The sequence below is a fragment of the Haemorhous mexicanus genome, chromosome 12 (assembly GCF_027477595.1).
Source record: "Haemorhous mexicanus isolate bHaeMex1 chromosome 12, bHaeMex1.pri, whole genome shotgun sequence".
NCBI classification, from domain to species: Eukaryota; Metazoa; Chordata; class Aves; order Passeriformes; family Fringillidae; genus Haemorhous; species Haemorhous mexicanus.
The window spans coordinates 3,600,506-3,615,639 of NC_082352.1; the positions used below are offsets into that span (position 1 = coordinate 3,600,506).

General features: G+C 50.7%; 1 protein-coding gene across 3 annotated transcripts in view; it reads left to right on the plus strand.

Moving 5' to 3' along the window:
• Positions 1-15,134, plus strand: part of WTIP (WT1 interacting protein) — a 95,155-nt gene that overhangs the window by 33,363 nt on the left and 46,658 nt on the right. The window lies entirely within an intron of this gene.

The window sequence follows — 15,134 nt, forward strand, 5'->3', positions numbered from 1 at the left end:
CTCACACCCTCAGGGCCTGCTCATGACTCTGCTCAGGTCTGACAGTGGGTTAGCTGTTTTGCTGACTCCCAAAGTGAGCAGCATCCTGCTTAGCAGAGGATTACAAAATAGGATATCAGATAATGTCTATCCACAGCATTAACCCAACCTAATTGCATGGGTGAATTCCAGCTTCCTCTCTGGGCAGAAATGTTGTTTTCAAGTGCTCAGGCTGCACGTTTGCTCCCATGGGGTGCTGTGTGCAGGTCACTGTTCCTTACTAAAATGCATAAGGGACAAGAAGTGTATTTCAACGGCAAAATACAAACACAACTCGATCATTTAAACACATCACAAGCTGTTCTGACTGTTCTGGAGAGGTGTGTGTGGCCGGTGTTCACCTCCCACAGGGCAGCTTGAGACATGTCCACTCGAGGCCCTGCTGCCCCTCCCTTGGGTGCTCTGGAATTTGGTGATTCAGGCGCTTCCCGTGAGTCAGCCCAGCACAGGGAGATGCTCCAGGTTGTCTCTGAGCCTCTCACTGTGCTGCTCTGGCCTGGAGGCCCCACCAGGACAGTTCACCAGTGGGAAGGGCTTGGATTTCCTTCTGTTTGCAGCCTCTGGTACAGCCCTGCTGGCAGGGGAGAGTTTGGGCACTGGAGAGGGGCTCAGGGCAGCTGAAACACCTGAGCAGAGCTCAGCTCAAGGGTGAGTCCAGAGCAGAGCTTTTCCTCTGGCTCAGCTCTGGACTAGGATCAACACGAGCCAGCTGGGAGGAGGCTGTTGCATTAACCCTTTCATTCTCACTCTGTTTTGGGCTGTGCAGCCCCTGGAAACCCCAGGGTGGTTTGGTACAGTGCCAGGAGAGCCAGAGCCTGGGAGCAAGGCATGCAGTCTGTGGGAGCTGCAGCCTTGAGAATGGGGCTGAAAGGGCTGTGCAGGAGCTCAGGGCCAGCAACCAAATGGAGACTCCTCACAGGAGTGCAGTTTGTGACCAGGGAGTTCATGCTGTGACATTGCTGGGACCTGCGTGGGAATCCTGAGCTGTGGGTTTGGTGCCCACCTTTAAATGGATGAGAGTAACCAGAGAAGGCCCAGAAGAACTTAGATAGGTGATTAAAGGCTGGAGAAAAGCTGATCATGAGAGCTCAGTGTATTTTGGGTATCTGAAATTGTGGGAGGGTCATGTGGCTGGAGCTTGTAAGTACATGAACCATAAAACAGCATTAGAAAGTGATCTCCTATGTACTAGAGACAAGCACAAGAGAAATCTTTCCTGGAGGCTGAAATTACACAATTCAAATAGGAAATCAAAGACAATTTTTCTGCAATGACGATGATTAAGTGCTGGAACAAAACAGCAAGAGAAGTGGCAGATTCTCTATTCTTTTTTGTTTCTGAATTAAGACCAAATGTCCCTTTGGAGAACGTTTTAAGTTGAGCCAAGCTTTAGGTAACTGGGTGATCATTAATGACCTTTGTTAGGCGAGGGGTCACAGCACACACTGGTGCTGGTCTCAGCAGAGTAGAGAGCTCCATTGCTTCTCTCTGCCTGAACCTGTGTCCATGCTGTAGTTCCTGTGTGTGTCTATGTGGTGGTTGGCCCTGGCTGGGCACCAGGTGCCCACCAAAGCCACTCTATCCCTGCCCTCCTCAGCTGGATGGGGAGAGAAGAGATAAGGAAAGGCTGTGAGTCAGGATAAGGGCAGGGAGAGCTCCAAAAAATCTATTAACAACCAAATCAGAGTAGGATAATGGCAAATAAAAACTAAATCTTAAAACAGCTTCTCCTCACCCCTCCTTTCTTCCTTTTAACTTTACTCCACCTCTCCCTGGGTGGTGCAGGGGGATGGGGAATGGGGGCTGTGCTCAGCTCATCCCAGGTTGTCTCTGCTGCTCCTTCCTCCTCAGGGGAAGGGCTGCTCACATCTTCCTGTGCTCCAGTGTGGGGTCCTTCCCACAGGGGACAGTGAGCTCCTTGAGCTTCTGCAGGCTGAGAGCTTCCCATGGGTGCAGTCAGTCCTTCAGGAGCTGCCCCAGCCTGGTCCTTCCCATGGGTGCAGTCAGTCCTTCAGGAGCTGCCCCAGCCTGGTCCTTCCCATGGGTGCAGTCAGTCCTTCAGGAGCTGCCCCAGCCTGGTCCTTCCCATGGGTGCAGTCAGTCCTTCAGGAGCTGCCCCAGCCTGGTCCTTCCCATGGGTGCAGTCAGTCCTTCAGGAGCTGCTCCAGCCTGGTCCCTTCCCATGGGTGCAGTCAGTCCTTCAGGAGCTGCTCCAGCCTGGTCCTTCCCATGGGTGCAGTCAGTCCTTCAGGAGCTGCTCCAGCCCAGGTCTCCATGGGGCTCACAGCTCCTGCCAGCAATCCTGTTCCAGCCTGGGCTCCTCTCTCCACGGGGCCACAGGTCCTGCCAGGAGCTGCTCCAGTGTGGAGTTCCTGGGCTCAGAGCCTCCTCCAGGCACCCCCTGCTCCTGTGTGGGGGCTGCAGGGGGATCTCTGGTCCCTGCTGAGCCCAGGGCTGGGGGGGATGGATCTCTGGTCCCTGCTGGAGCCCAGGGCTGAGGGGGATGGATCTCTGGTCCCTGCTGGAACCCAGGGCTGGGGGGGATGGATCTCTGGTCCTTGCTGGAGCCCAGGGCTGCAGGGATGGATCTCTGGTCCCTGCTGGAGCCCAGGGCTGGGGGGGATGGATCTCTGGTCCCTGCTGGAGCCCAGGGCTGGGGGGGCACAGCTGCCTCTCCCTGGGCTGCCCCCCGGGCTCAGGGGAACCTCAGCTCCAGCACCTGGAGCAGCTCCTGCCCCTCCTGCCCTGGGCTGGGCTTTGCAGAGCTGCTCCTCTCCCACACCCTCCCTGCTCTCAGCCAGCTGCAGTTCCAGGGGGATTTCCTCCCCCTTGCCAAGTGTCCCCAGAGGTGCTGCTGCTGTCACTGAGGGGCCCAGCCTTGGCCAGGGGCAGGTCTGTCCTGGAGCCAGCTGGAATTGGCTCTGCTGGACCCAGGGGAAGCTTCTGGCAGCTTCTCACAGAGCCCCCCCAGCACCTGCACCTGGCCATGCCACCACAACACAAATTAGAATTGTGAGAATATGAGCACGAAATTGCCTGTCTGTCCTGGTTTTTAGTCTGTCTTTTTTCCCCGTGAATAACAAGAATGATCTGAGGCCATCTCCAGCAGTTTTCAGTTTTACTTTCAATAGAATGGTTGTAGAAAATAAAAGGCAATAACCAAAGAAAAATAACTCTGCACCTGAAGATATCTGATTTAGATAAGGGCTCAATACTTAACCAGCTACAATTAAAAAATAAATAAAATAATATTTCAAACCCTTGGGAAAAGTTGTGGTTTGGAGACCACTCAGGCTGAAATGTGATAATGAGTGATGGAGCCTCCAAGGCCTCATTTCATCACTTGGCAGTGAATGTTTTCAACTCAGCAAAGACAAGTGCAGTTGTGCAGAGCAGTGGAAATTCTGCCTGAGTCAGAGCCCTTTCTTAGGCACTTTTTGAGTTTATCTTCAGTTTCAGTGCCAGGAGCCATCTGTCAGGGTGTCCTGGTCGAAGAGGGCAGCGTGTGCTGCCTTGCTGAGCCTTCCCAGGAGCTGCCAGAGTCCTTTCCCACTCAAACTGCTGTCTGGAGGGGCTGCCCCAGAGCAGGGGCTGGACAGAGCTACAGAATAAAGTAGGGATTTATTCCAAGTTTCTCCTCCATGGATCCACCTTGGGCAGCACCAGAGCCCAGCCAGGGCTGCCCCCAAGATGACCCAAAATGGCCCCAAAATGCACGGCCGGGCACGGGGTCTCTCCCTGGGATCAGCTCTGCTCCATTTGCACCTTGCAGTTCATTGTCCCAGCCCAGCTTTAGCCCAGGCACTCCCACCCTGCTTGTTTTTCTCTCTCCAGCCCACGGGGTTTGTGCTCCTGGGCTGAGATTGGGATCATTTGTCCTTGGTGCCCAGCTGGAGCAGGAATTGTTTTGTCTCCCTGCTCTGTGCACAGAGCTCACCATGCCCTGATGTGAAGCCCAGCCCCACACACTAAAGCAGCACAGAATGGGAAAATGACAAAAGCTAAACCTGAGGCATCACCACCATTGTTTATCACATCACTGCTGGGGGGTTTGTGTTGCTTGTAAGTAAGAGCAAACCCAGAACCAGACTCTCAGCCATGGGCACATCTGTGGGGGCTCCAGCCTCACCAGGGTTGGGGTGTAAGGATGGAATGGGGGTTTTTGGGGTCTCCTGCAGTGAGGGTGGTTGCCTCTTTGAGCACATGGATGTGGAAAGATGAGAAAGTATTTCAGGTACACAGTAAATACACAGGAGACTTCTGTCCCCTCTAGACCTTTTGGTAAAATGTCTCAGATGGTAAATCTCTGAATTGTCTTCTGAGGTTCTGGCAACGTTGGGAAAAACCCTCAGTAATTCATTGATCCAGAGTTGTGCAGCATCTCCTCACAAAAGGAGATTTCACCAGTAAGCTGAGATGAGAGTTAAAATGGAAGAGCAGGTGACTCATTGGACATGTTTTATGTGCTGCTTTCCTGCCTCTCATTGTGTTCAGTGGGTGCTGGATGCCTGAGCCTTGCTGCTGTAACTGAGCAAGTTCAGCATCTCAGATCCTTGCTCTGCCAGGAGATTTTTGCCAAATCTCTGAACTCCTGCAGCATTCTGCCTAAAGCCATGCTCCTCAGATAGCTTTTTTCCAGAGGTCAAAGAATTCTCTTCAGGTAAGGTAGAAGCCAAAGTGATCTGATCTCCTGAGATCAGGTGTTTCACTGTAGATCTTTATTCACAATCTCTTAGAAGAAACAACTGAAGCCTGTTAGGATGGTTTTTAAATGCAGATTCTGTCTCAGCCCTTACACCAACAGAATCTCTTTTAGGCCTTGATTCAGCAAAGCACTTAGATGTATTTAAATATGTTATATTAATCATATGTAAAATTGCTCTGCTGAATTTTAAATAACAGATATTAATTCAGGCAACAGCATCATCTGTCCCTTCTGTTAAGTATGAAATCTTGGCTTTGGCAGGAGTTCAGTTGCAGATTTTGCTTAGGGAAGACAAGAGTTGAAAAATATCTGCCTGAACAGCTCATCATCTAATTCCTCTTGATAGTATTTCAGAGCATGACAGGATTTCTTGAAGGATAATTGCTGTAGTGCCAGACTTGTGTGATCCAAGTGCAGGTGAACAGTTGCAGGAATTAATGGACTATGGATGATGCTCATTAAAGAAGAGAATTTCCCAGATGCCTTCAGTCTGCAGACCATAAAGTCATCCACAGTGTCATTTCAGGCTGGAAATTTTAATCCAGGGGCAGTGATGGCAGAAACTACAGTAAGAGGAATCTTTACAATGAGGACTATCAGTTTGCTGTTTGTAGCTCAGAGGGTGTGAGGGAATGAGCCTTGGTCAGGGAATGAGGGTTGGAAGGCTCTCCTCTCAAAGCTGACATAAAAACCAGGAGCATGTTCTGCTCTCCTCTGTGGAAGCAAATGCTTGAGCATGCCATTCATCTGTAATTGGTGCTTTTGCTGCTGCTTTTAAGGCACAGAAAATCATGGCAAGATCCACCAGAAGCTTAAAGCAAGCTGTAGCATCTGCAGGGGTGCAGCTCTCACCTGGTGGCTGCTGGCCAGCCCAGAGCACTCACAGGGGTCAGCGAGCACTCGGGTTTTGAGGGACAGCTGGAGAAGGTGTCACAGTTCAGGTGGTGATGGGCAGTGCTGCTGCCTTTGTTCAGCCTTCACAAGCCCAGCCAGGTCTCTGGGAGGGGATCCCAGCGAGGGCTGGCAGAGCTGCTGGTTTCAAAGGCCCAAGTGGGACAGCCACAGTGGGAGTGTTGTTATTATTACCCTGAAGGTATTGGGAGCACTTCTGAGCCAGCCCGTGCCCCCAGCCGATGGGAAAAGGGGGTCAGTTCATGGCCACAGACACAACCTGCCTTTTCACTTCTGTCTGAGGCCACTCAGTGCTCCTGGGTGGAGATGTCTATTAATAGGAGGTTGCTCATGTCCCAGAGAAGTTCCTTGTGACACTGGAATTGGTCTTTTGCGTATTTGCTGCCCCAAGTTGAACCTTTGTTTGCTCTTGGTGGCAGTAAGGCACAGAACATCTTAAGGAAGCTGTGTCCCTTTGGTGTATATTTACAGCAGTTGGTGAGTTTTTAAAATACCCAAATTCCCAGTGGAAGGTTCATTTTAGATTCGTATTTGTTCCGTCCCACAGTGTATTTATAAGTTTGGCACGAGTCGCTGCATCCAAACTGCACACTGCCACTACTTGCTGTGTAGCTGCAAATTAAATTGTCTGTAAGTGTGACTTTCCCATAAAATAAAACAAACTTCAGTGTCAAATCAGTGAGCTCTACAGTGTGTCCCCCAGTGTTAGAGTTGGTGATCACAGTGGTACAAATGTGTGTGTTTGTGTCCGGGGTTCACCCTTGGTGCCTCCTGGCTGACTTGGTGCAGGTTCAGTATCTGCTCATCTTTCTGCAGCCACTTTGGGCAACTCTTCTGGGCATCAGGGAAGCCCAGCAGGAGCCCTGGAGGGAGAGGGGCTCGTGGGCACTGCTGTGAGGCTGTGCAGTGCCAGGCTGCTGGGCAGCTCGTGTCCTTGTGCACTTTCCCTGCCATTTTCAACCACATGTGGTTGGACTGGAGCAGGCTGAGACATTGGGATTTTTGGTCTGGAATCCTGCCAGAGACACTGGGTAATAAATAGCTGGTGCTCAGGGGCCAGGCTGAGGAGTGGCTCAGTGCTGTGTGGAGGAACATCCCTCCGACCCCTCAGCTCACACCCTGCTCATCCAGCCTGTGGTAGGAGGATGGAACCTGTGGCCACCTGGGTGTTTGGTGGTTTCCAGGCTGTGACTGGAGCTGGCAGCAGGGCCTGTTGTGTGGGGCAGGTATTTGGAGATGGGATTCCTAGGAAGAGCTGAGCAGAGGCACGAGGTTGGGTTTGGGAGGGGGTTTGGTGTCTGTGCCCTGGCTGTGCCTGGTGCAGACACTGGTGTCACTGAGACAGCTCCTGCTGCTGCTGCAGGAGGGCAGAGCTCTGCCTGAGTCACTCTGCATCTCTGGGATGAGTTACAGCCTGTGCTCAGCCCCACACTTCCCATCCAGCCCCTATGAGGACAGACGGACAAAGCCATTCCCAGTGTGTGTGCAGCTCAGCCCCAGCGCAGAGCTCGGGGAAGGGAGGTGCACTGCAGAGAGGCAGTGCATGGCAGAGGTGGCAGCTGGCTTCACATGGCTTGGGCTCCCCTGTGCAGGACTCTGAGCCATGACTGAGTCTCAGCAAAGGAATATAGTCTTCATTTGAATTTAAAGTCAAACTTGGATACCAGCCCGTGTAAGAGCCCAAGTACCTTTGGGTACTGATTGCTAGAAAAATGTTTTATCTTGTTCTGTGGTTAGTCTGATAATATCCCAGGCTTTAGAACAAAAACAGTGGGAGGGAAAAGGGTCATCAAAAATGTTTGAGATGGGATAGACACAGGAAACTCTCCTTTACTTAAAATTTATGTCACTGAGTTTTACATTTTAGGAGGCATTTTGTATTTCTCTGCATTGCTGTCTGAGCTACCTGGGGGCATCTCTGGCCCAGCAGGGCACTGATCTGTGTGCTGAGCTGGAAATAAAGCAGTCCAGTGCTGGGTCCCTTCTGCAGACTGTGCTGTAAATATTGTCATGAGATGTTTTCCATTCTGTGACTAATTTAAATTTAGTTCAGCTCTGGGAGGGAACCTGGTTTTTAGGGGTGGCTCATCTGATAGCTTCACTTCCTTGGGGACATCCCAGATATTGAAGATGCATGTGCTTAAAGCTTTTTTTGGTTGGGGGAGTGTGTGTCTTGGCACAGGGCCACTCTTCTCTTTAGCAGCAGTGGGAGAGCTGGAGGCTGAGCCCCAGGGAAGGGTGATGGGATCAGTTCCTGGCTGACAGGGAGCTGGGAAATGCTTCTCTCTCTCTGATGATCAGAGGGCGTGTGATCAATAACTGGCTGGTGGATTGTCTCTGTCTCCTTGTTTCCTTGAAGGGCTGTAATTGCATTCTGCTGTTAATGATCCCTGCATGAAATATATGGCTTTTAATGGGTGGGGGTTGCCTGGCAACTCATGATGGAAACTTTCTTCTGTGTTCATTGACTGACCATAGATGTATTCCTTCCACAACATTTTTGTACTCATAATGTGGAACCATTCACTGATGGCACCTGTGATCCTTTCAAGGGCTGGAAAACAGATAAAGTACAAAAAATATGCTCTTATTAACAAGGTTTCACTCTCTGTTTTTTATTTCTGTAAAAACTCCAGAGAACCTCACCACTTCTTTGCGTAGTGTTGTGGGTCTGAAATGTCACCTGTTGTCTAGAGTAACAAGATCTGGTCAAATTTCCCCATTTCCTTATTGGCATCTTTTATCCAGGTCTTGATGCTCTTCTCTGAAACCCACATCTTTTGGGTGTTCAGTCTTCCTTTCTATTCTTTTTTTTTTCCTTTCTTACTTTCCTCTCTACCCATTTAAAATGTTTTCTTGGGACACACCTCAGTTTCTGCAAAGGCAGAGATTCCCTTGGGCTGCTGCTGAGTTTGTCTCTCAAAAGGGAACAAATCCAGATAATCCTGAACAGAGCACAGGCAAGTCAGGGACATTGTCAGCAGATGTTTCTGTTTCCCATTTCCAGGTTCTGTGATCTCTAATTGTTACAAAAAAACAGGTGGAAGGAAAAAGTGGAGAAAGGAAGGAATTAAAGGAGAAACACAGGGTTGGTTTCCTGTAGTTCTGTTGAACTGTTTCTCCTGTTTGTTGTCCCTATAAATTTTACCAAGTGCAAAAAATACTTTAGTGGTGTCCTTCTTCTTTACTCATCTGAAAACTAAACCTTCAAACTAAACCCTGAAATAATTTCTTATGTAATATAGATCATCATCAGTTCTTCAACAAAAAGTCAGTTCCACATGCAGTTAATCACTTTTGTCCTTCAGCCCTGAGGGAATCCGTTCTCCTGATGGTTTCTTTCCTGGTGCCTGTCTCAGTGCATTTTATCCTCCTACAAACCTGTCCATGTGCATAAACACACTCAGGCTCTTTGTGTTTAGCCCATCCCAGAGCCATGGATCACCTGCATCTTCTCCTGCATTTGGGTGACTCTGCACCTTTCCTTTGCCCTGCAGTTGGTCTCGCCACTGCTGCTCCTGGCTGACCAAAGGGTGCTCTGGGGCCCACCAGTGCCTGATCGTGTTCCTGGTGTGCTGGGAGGACTGAACTTCAGTTTTGGTCTCTGAGGCATCTTGTGGGAAGTCCTCCATTCCCCACGTGTTGTCTTTTTCTTCTTTGTGCCTGCATTTGCTCTGATGTGTCTGCTCTGCTGCTGAAGAACTCAAACTTTCTTGCTCTTTTACATCTTAAGTTTTCCATCTCAAACAGGCACAATGGATGACTTTAGTCAAGATCTTAACTGCATGTCAGTACCTTTTTCTCCAGAAAAAAGTGAACTCCTCTGGCACTGGTTGAAATCTTACTGTTCCCTGGTAGTTTCCCATTTGTTATGCATGTCTTTGGCTTTTCCTGGAATTCCCAGTGTCTGAGGACTGCTGGGAGCTCATCCTCCCCAAATCAAGGAGCAGGATTATACCCCTTTGCAGCCATAGAAACTTCAGTCTGTCCTTCCTCACCAGCAAACCTGCTTTTCCAAACTTCAAAATAGTTTTCTATTCTTATTCCTGTTCCCTGATTTCCTGCTGTTTCTAGTCCTGGACTTGTTGCTGTCGTTCCCTGGTGGCAGTGCAGGGACAGGAGCTCTCCCCTCCTGCCAGGCCATTTCAGTCCAGCTCTGCAGGCCCAGCCTAACAAGGACTGGAGCTTTGAGCAGGGGACACAGCACGATAGGAGATCTGGTGTTTGCTGCTTCTGCTGCCCTCACTTCCTGTGCTGTCTGACCAGGGGCTCTGGCTTTGCTCCTCAGCTGCACCCCCTGTCCAGGCTGGGGTCCAGTCTCATCCTTAATTCTTGTTAACTGCTTATTTCCAGGGAGAGTTGTCTGTATGGCCTGGAAACACATTAAAGTTCTCACCAGAAAGCAGCCTGGGTTTTACCTTGCAAATTCATTTTACAGGTCAAATGTTTCCATTGCCACTCTTCACCTTAAGGATGCTTTGACTTCTTGTGGGTCTAGAAAAGCTCTTTCCCATAGGAACCTTGCCATGTACAAAACAAAACCAAAAAAAAATTTTTTTTTTTTTTTTTGCTAAAGTTTGTCTTCACACTTATAAAATATGCAGTTGCAGCAGACTTCAGCACTCTGTGTTTGAGGCTTTCTTCTGGCAGAGGATATGGGCAAACAACAGAGGAAAAATTCTTAGCTGAGAGGATTGGTAGGTTGGTGGTCACCAAGGGGTGGATGAGCCCAGTGAGGCAGAGGAGAGGGTTTTGCTCCACTTGCTGAGGCTTCCTTGTCCTCTGGGACAGATCACTTCTGTCTGGCTTGGCCCACGTGGGCATAATCCTTCTCACCTCCCTCACCTGGGTGACACTCTGCTGCTTTCCATGTGCTGGCATTCTGTGGAGATCCTGAGGTCAAAGCACTGGAGAAGCGAGAAGCTTTGTAAATCTCTCAGTAATTATTGTTCTATCACAAATGGGTGCATTTGCTGGAGGAAACACTTGCAGTGTCTGGCAGCCAAACCATCCAGCTGCTACTGCATGCTACTGAAACTAATTACTTCTCAAATAATGCATATTTACAGTTTATGGGGGACCAGTTTGAGGATTATATATCATTAAATAAATGGACTAATGCAAGATTGTAAAAAGCCTGCTTTCCCAGCACTGCTCCCAGGAGCCCTTAGTGCCTGGGCCACGTCAGAAGCGTTCCCATTCCTCTGTCCAAGCCCAATGTTGTGTTTTTAATTTATTTTCAGTATCCAAGGAATGCTGTCTCCAGCATTCAGAGGACTCTAAATCGGATGTGAGACACAAATGCACCAGAGAAACTTATCAGAGAAGCAGGCTTGGCGTGAAGCCTACATAAACAACCATAAATTTTTCTCATTTAAATGAGAGGACTGGGGAGGATTGGCCCATTATAGCAGCAGTGGGCTGGCCTTGGGCACCAAGGAAAGTGCTTTGGGAGCCCCTGGTATTTGACATGACCTGAATGCTTCGCCTGCTTATAAACTTACTGTTACAGACTGACCAGCTTGGTTCTGGTAAATTCACTTCTACAGGTCAAAGTTATTTACCAGCAGGGGATGTTTTCTCCTCTCCTTGCACTTCTCAGATAATTTTAGCCCATTTTACCCAGGTAATGAAGAGCTCTTGTTTCCAACCACCCCTCGCTGCCTCACTCCCTTGAAACACAGAACAGGAAGAAACTCAGTAAATTCAGTCTTGGCCAGAGAGCTATTTTTCTCCCTTGCTTCCAATAAATATCTCATTTCCTGAAAATCCTGACTTTGACCAAAACTTGTGGGACTTTCTAGATTTATCATCACTCATGGCCAAATCCAGTTTCAGTCAGTGTCGGGGCAGTCTCGAGTCCATGGAGGGCAGTGGGAGCTTGCTCCCATCACACTGACAGTAGCCCTGTGGTTTGCCCCAGGTGGGTCTCTTCCCTGTAGCTGTATAAAATCCAACTAATTTTGCAATGTGGCTTTGATTGTGAACACCATGCCAGAAGCAGTAAGGAATTATTTTACATTTTTTTGGTGAAATTCCTGTTACTTTGCCAGCGTGAGGCCTACACCTGGATGCCCTGCACTGAGCTGACCCAGTAAAAAAAGGCAACTGCCATGCTTGCAAACCTGATCCCACAGTCCTGAGGTAGGTGCAGTGAATGCTTTCTGAAAGGAAACCTGAGCAGACCCTGCTGTGCCTCAGCAGTGGTCACTGTCCAGTCCTTGCAGATCAGTGCTCCTCCCTTCGTGGGGATCAGGGCTCCCTCTGGCAGCTCCCAGGACTGTCTGGTGGAGCAGAGATCATGGGCTGTGCTCTTGGTGCTGGGCTGGAGTCGGTGCTGGGCTGTGCCCTGAACAGCCCCTCTGGGACCCACCCTCCTGTGGGGGCTCACCTGCTCCCCTGCCTTCAAATCAGTGAGGGTTGTTTTCTTCAGGCGTGGAGAGAGCAGGAGTGCAGTAACTTCAGGTGTGGTTCTGTGTCCCCTGCCTGTCCCAAACGTCCCTGCAGGCTCAGGGCAGGCAAGGAGCGAGGAGGGAATGGTGTTGAGGTTTCTCTGGAAAGGGTGTCGAGTGTTTGCTGGACACTGGGGCCTCTCACTCCCTGTCTCTCACACACTGGGGACGTGAGAACAGGTTGTGTCCTGTGGTCACGGGCCAGGGTAACCTCCTACCACTGATTTGGGGTGGTGGGTGCTCAGGGCTCCAGCATTTCACCCACACAATGGCTGTTCCAGGGCAATGAGGAACCCACCCTTCACACCAAAGTGGCAAAGAGCATTTCAGTCTGTGTCCCACGTCCCACAAAGCCAGTGACAGCTGAAGATGTGGCTTCAGAGTGGGTTTGTGTTTGTGTGTGACATGACTGGAGAGGCCTGGCAGCCTGTGGGGCAGGAGGTGCTGCTCATCCTCTCAAAGCATTTTCTGCCCCGTGGTTTTCCAAGTGCTCTGGTCACCTGGTGCAGTTTGGGAGAGGCACTGTGGGGCAGGAGGGTGCCCGGGAGGCTGTTGGCCATCATGGCCTCTGCACTGGGGTTTAACGACCCAGGGCAAACTCCATTGCTTTTGAATAACTGGGGCCCTGTAAAGCCATTCCCAAATCCCCCACGAGTGTGTTGGGGCAGGCCTGCAGGACCAGGTTTCAGGTGTGACAGAGACCCTGCCCCTCCCCTGCCCGTTCATGCCAGGGGTGCTGGTGGCACAGCAGCTCTGGGTGCTTGGTGACAGGGTCCCTCGCTGCTTTGGGCACTGTCCTGCTCTCACTGTGTCCATGGGCTCCTCTGGTGGGTGCACAAACCCTGTGTTCCTTCCCCTTCCTGTTCAGGGCCCCGTGCACCTCCAGGTGTGCTGTTACTGCTTCTGGCTGTGGCTCAGCCCCGGCCCTGGCCCTGCCATCCATCCCTGCCATCCCTGTTCCCTGCCCTGGCCCTGCCATCCATCCCTGCTGCTCCCTGTGCCCGGCCCTGGCCCTGCCATCCATCCCTGCTGCTCCCTGTGCCCTGCCCTGGCCCTGCCATCCATCCCTGCCATCCCTGTGCCCTGCCCTGGCCCTGCCATCCATCCCTGCCATCCCTGTGCCCTTCCCTGGCCCTACCCTGGCCCTGCCATCCATCCCTGCCCTCCCTGTGCCCGGCCCTGGCCCTGCCATCCATCCCTGCCATCCCTGTGCCCTGCCCTGGCCCTGCCATCCATCCCTGCCATCCCTGTGCCCTGCCCTGGCCCTGCCATCCATCCCTGCCATCCCTGTGCCCTGCCCTGGCCCTGCCATCCATCCCTGCCATCCCTGTGCCCTGCCCTGGCCCTGCCATCCATCCCTGCTGCTCCCTGTGCCCTGCCCTGGCCCTGCCATCCATCCCTGCCATCCCTGTGCCCTGCCCTGGCCCTGCCATCCATCCCTGCCATCCCTGTGCCCTTCCCTGGCCCTGCCATCCCCGGCTCCTGCAGCCCAGCCTGGGCCAGGCAGGCAGAGCTGGGGAAGGGTTTCCAGCAGTGCTCCCTGCTCAGGATGCCCCCATGGGCTTGGTACTTTCTCCTCCTCTCCACCAGCCCTCAAGCTGATTTTTTCCTCCCTAAACCCTTCCAGCATTAATTATTTGTTTACTAAATGCCTGTGAACTTGCTCTGTGTTTGGAGTAGCAGTAGTAAAGTGAATGATGAGCCAGGCAAGAAACAGGCAGGGAATTGGAGGAGAGGCACTTTGTGTCTGCTGGGAGAAGAAGCAGCCTCAGCAGTGGCTCTGCTGGTGTGGTGACTGTGCCAGCACACAGCCACCAACACCTTCCAGCACTTTTGGCTGTGCCTGTGCAGAGGGAAAGGTGTGCTCAATGTAGTGCATATTTAAAAGCAATCTTTTGGTAGTTGTTTTTGGTTACTCACTGTTACATCTCAGCAGTTGTCTGTCAGTGTGCTCTAAAACACAAGTGTGCCATGTCCTGACATTAAATTAGATATGGTCACAGGACCTCAGTCACACAGCTCCCCTGGCTGCTGGGTACTCTGCACTGTTGCTCTTCCAACTGCGCCGCCTGCAAAATTTTTCCTGGAAGTAATGCAAATAATTTATTGAGTGAGTCAGTGGATTACTGACCTTAGGAACCACAGCAGTATAAATTCAGACCCATGGAAACAATTTGCTGCATCAGTATTAACAGTGCAGTGGTCTCTAGAGCAGCAGTCTCCAAAGTGGGGTGCAGGCTGCCCAGACAAGTGTTCAAGATCATCCTTTAGGGTGCAGGAAGAAAATACTTCACATGTGGATGTAAAAAATGTATAGATATAAGTGTATGTGTATTGGAATGCATGTGCAAACATCTTTTACTGGCAGAGGAGCACTAGGGGAAGTCCCTTGGACTAGGGGAAGAAAGCCTAAAGAACACAGCAGCCACCAGAACTTGTTCTGCTGATTCCACGAGTTATTGAGCAAAGCAGAATGTATGCACTTGGGAAAATAAGGCTGGAAATAATCTACTTAATCTCTTAAGAAAATATGTAGGTGAGAGCCAGAGATCATGTTTTCTAAGCCTTGTTTTTGAAGGGATGTTATTTTTTATTACCCTGTTTAGATTCAAGTAGCAAATCATGCCTGTTGCTCCAGCGTGCTGCTCCAGGCCCTGCGTGAGGCTGGTTCATGCACAGGGGCCCGTGGCTGCTCTCTCTGAAATCCTGTGGGCTTTGGCTGATGGTGGTGAAGATAATTTGGTTCACATACAGAGATGGCAGCACAGAAGCTGGCAGATTGCACCCTGAAACCTCGAGGAGGTTTCAGAATTTGCACAAAGGGGAAAGTCTTTATCAGTGCAGCTCTGCAGCTGATCCTGTGCAGCTGTGAGTGATGAACTTCGGGGTCAGGGGGCATTTGATGTTTGTGGTTTGCTGTAGAGCTGCTTCTTCATATTTGCTTCTAGAGCCTTTTCCCCCTAGCCCAAATATTGGGCAAGTGAACAGGATATGCAAAACCCCAAAACCAGGGGAAACCAGGAGGA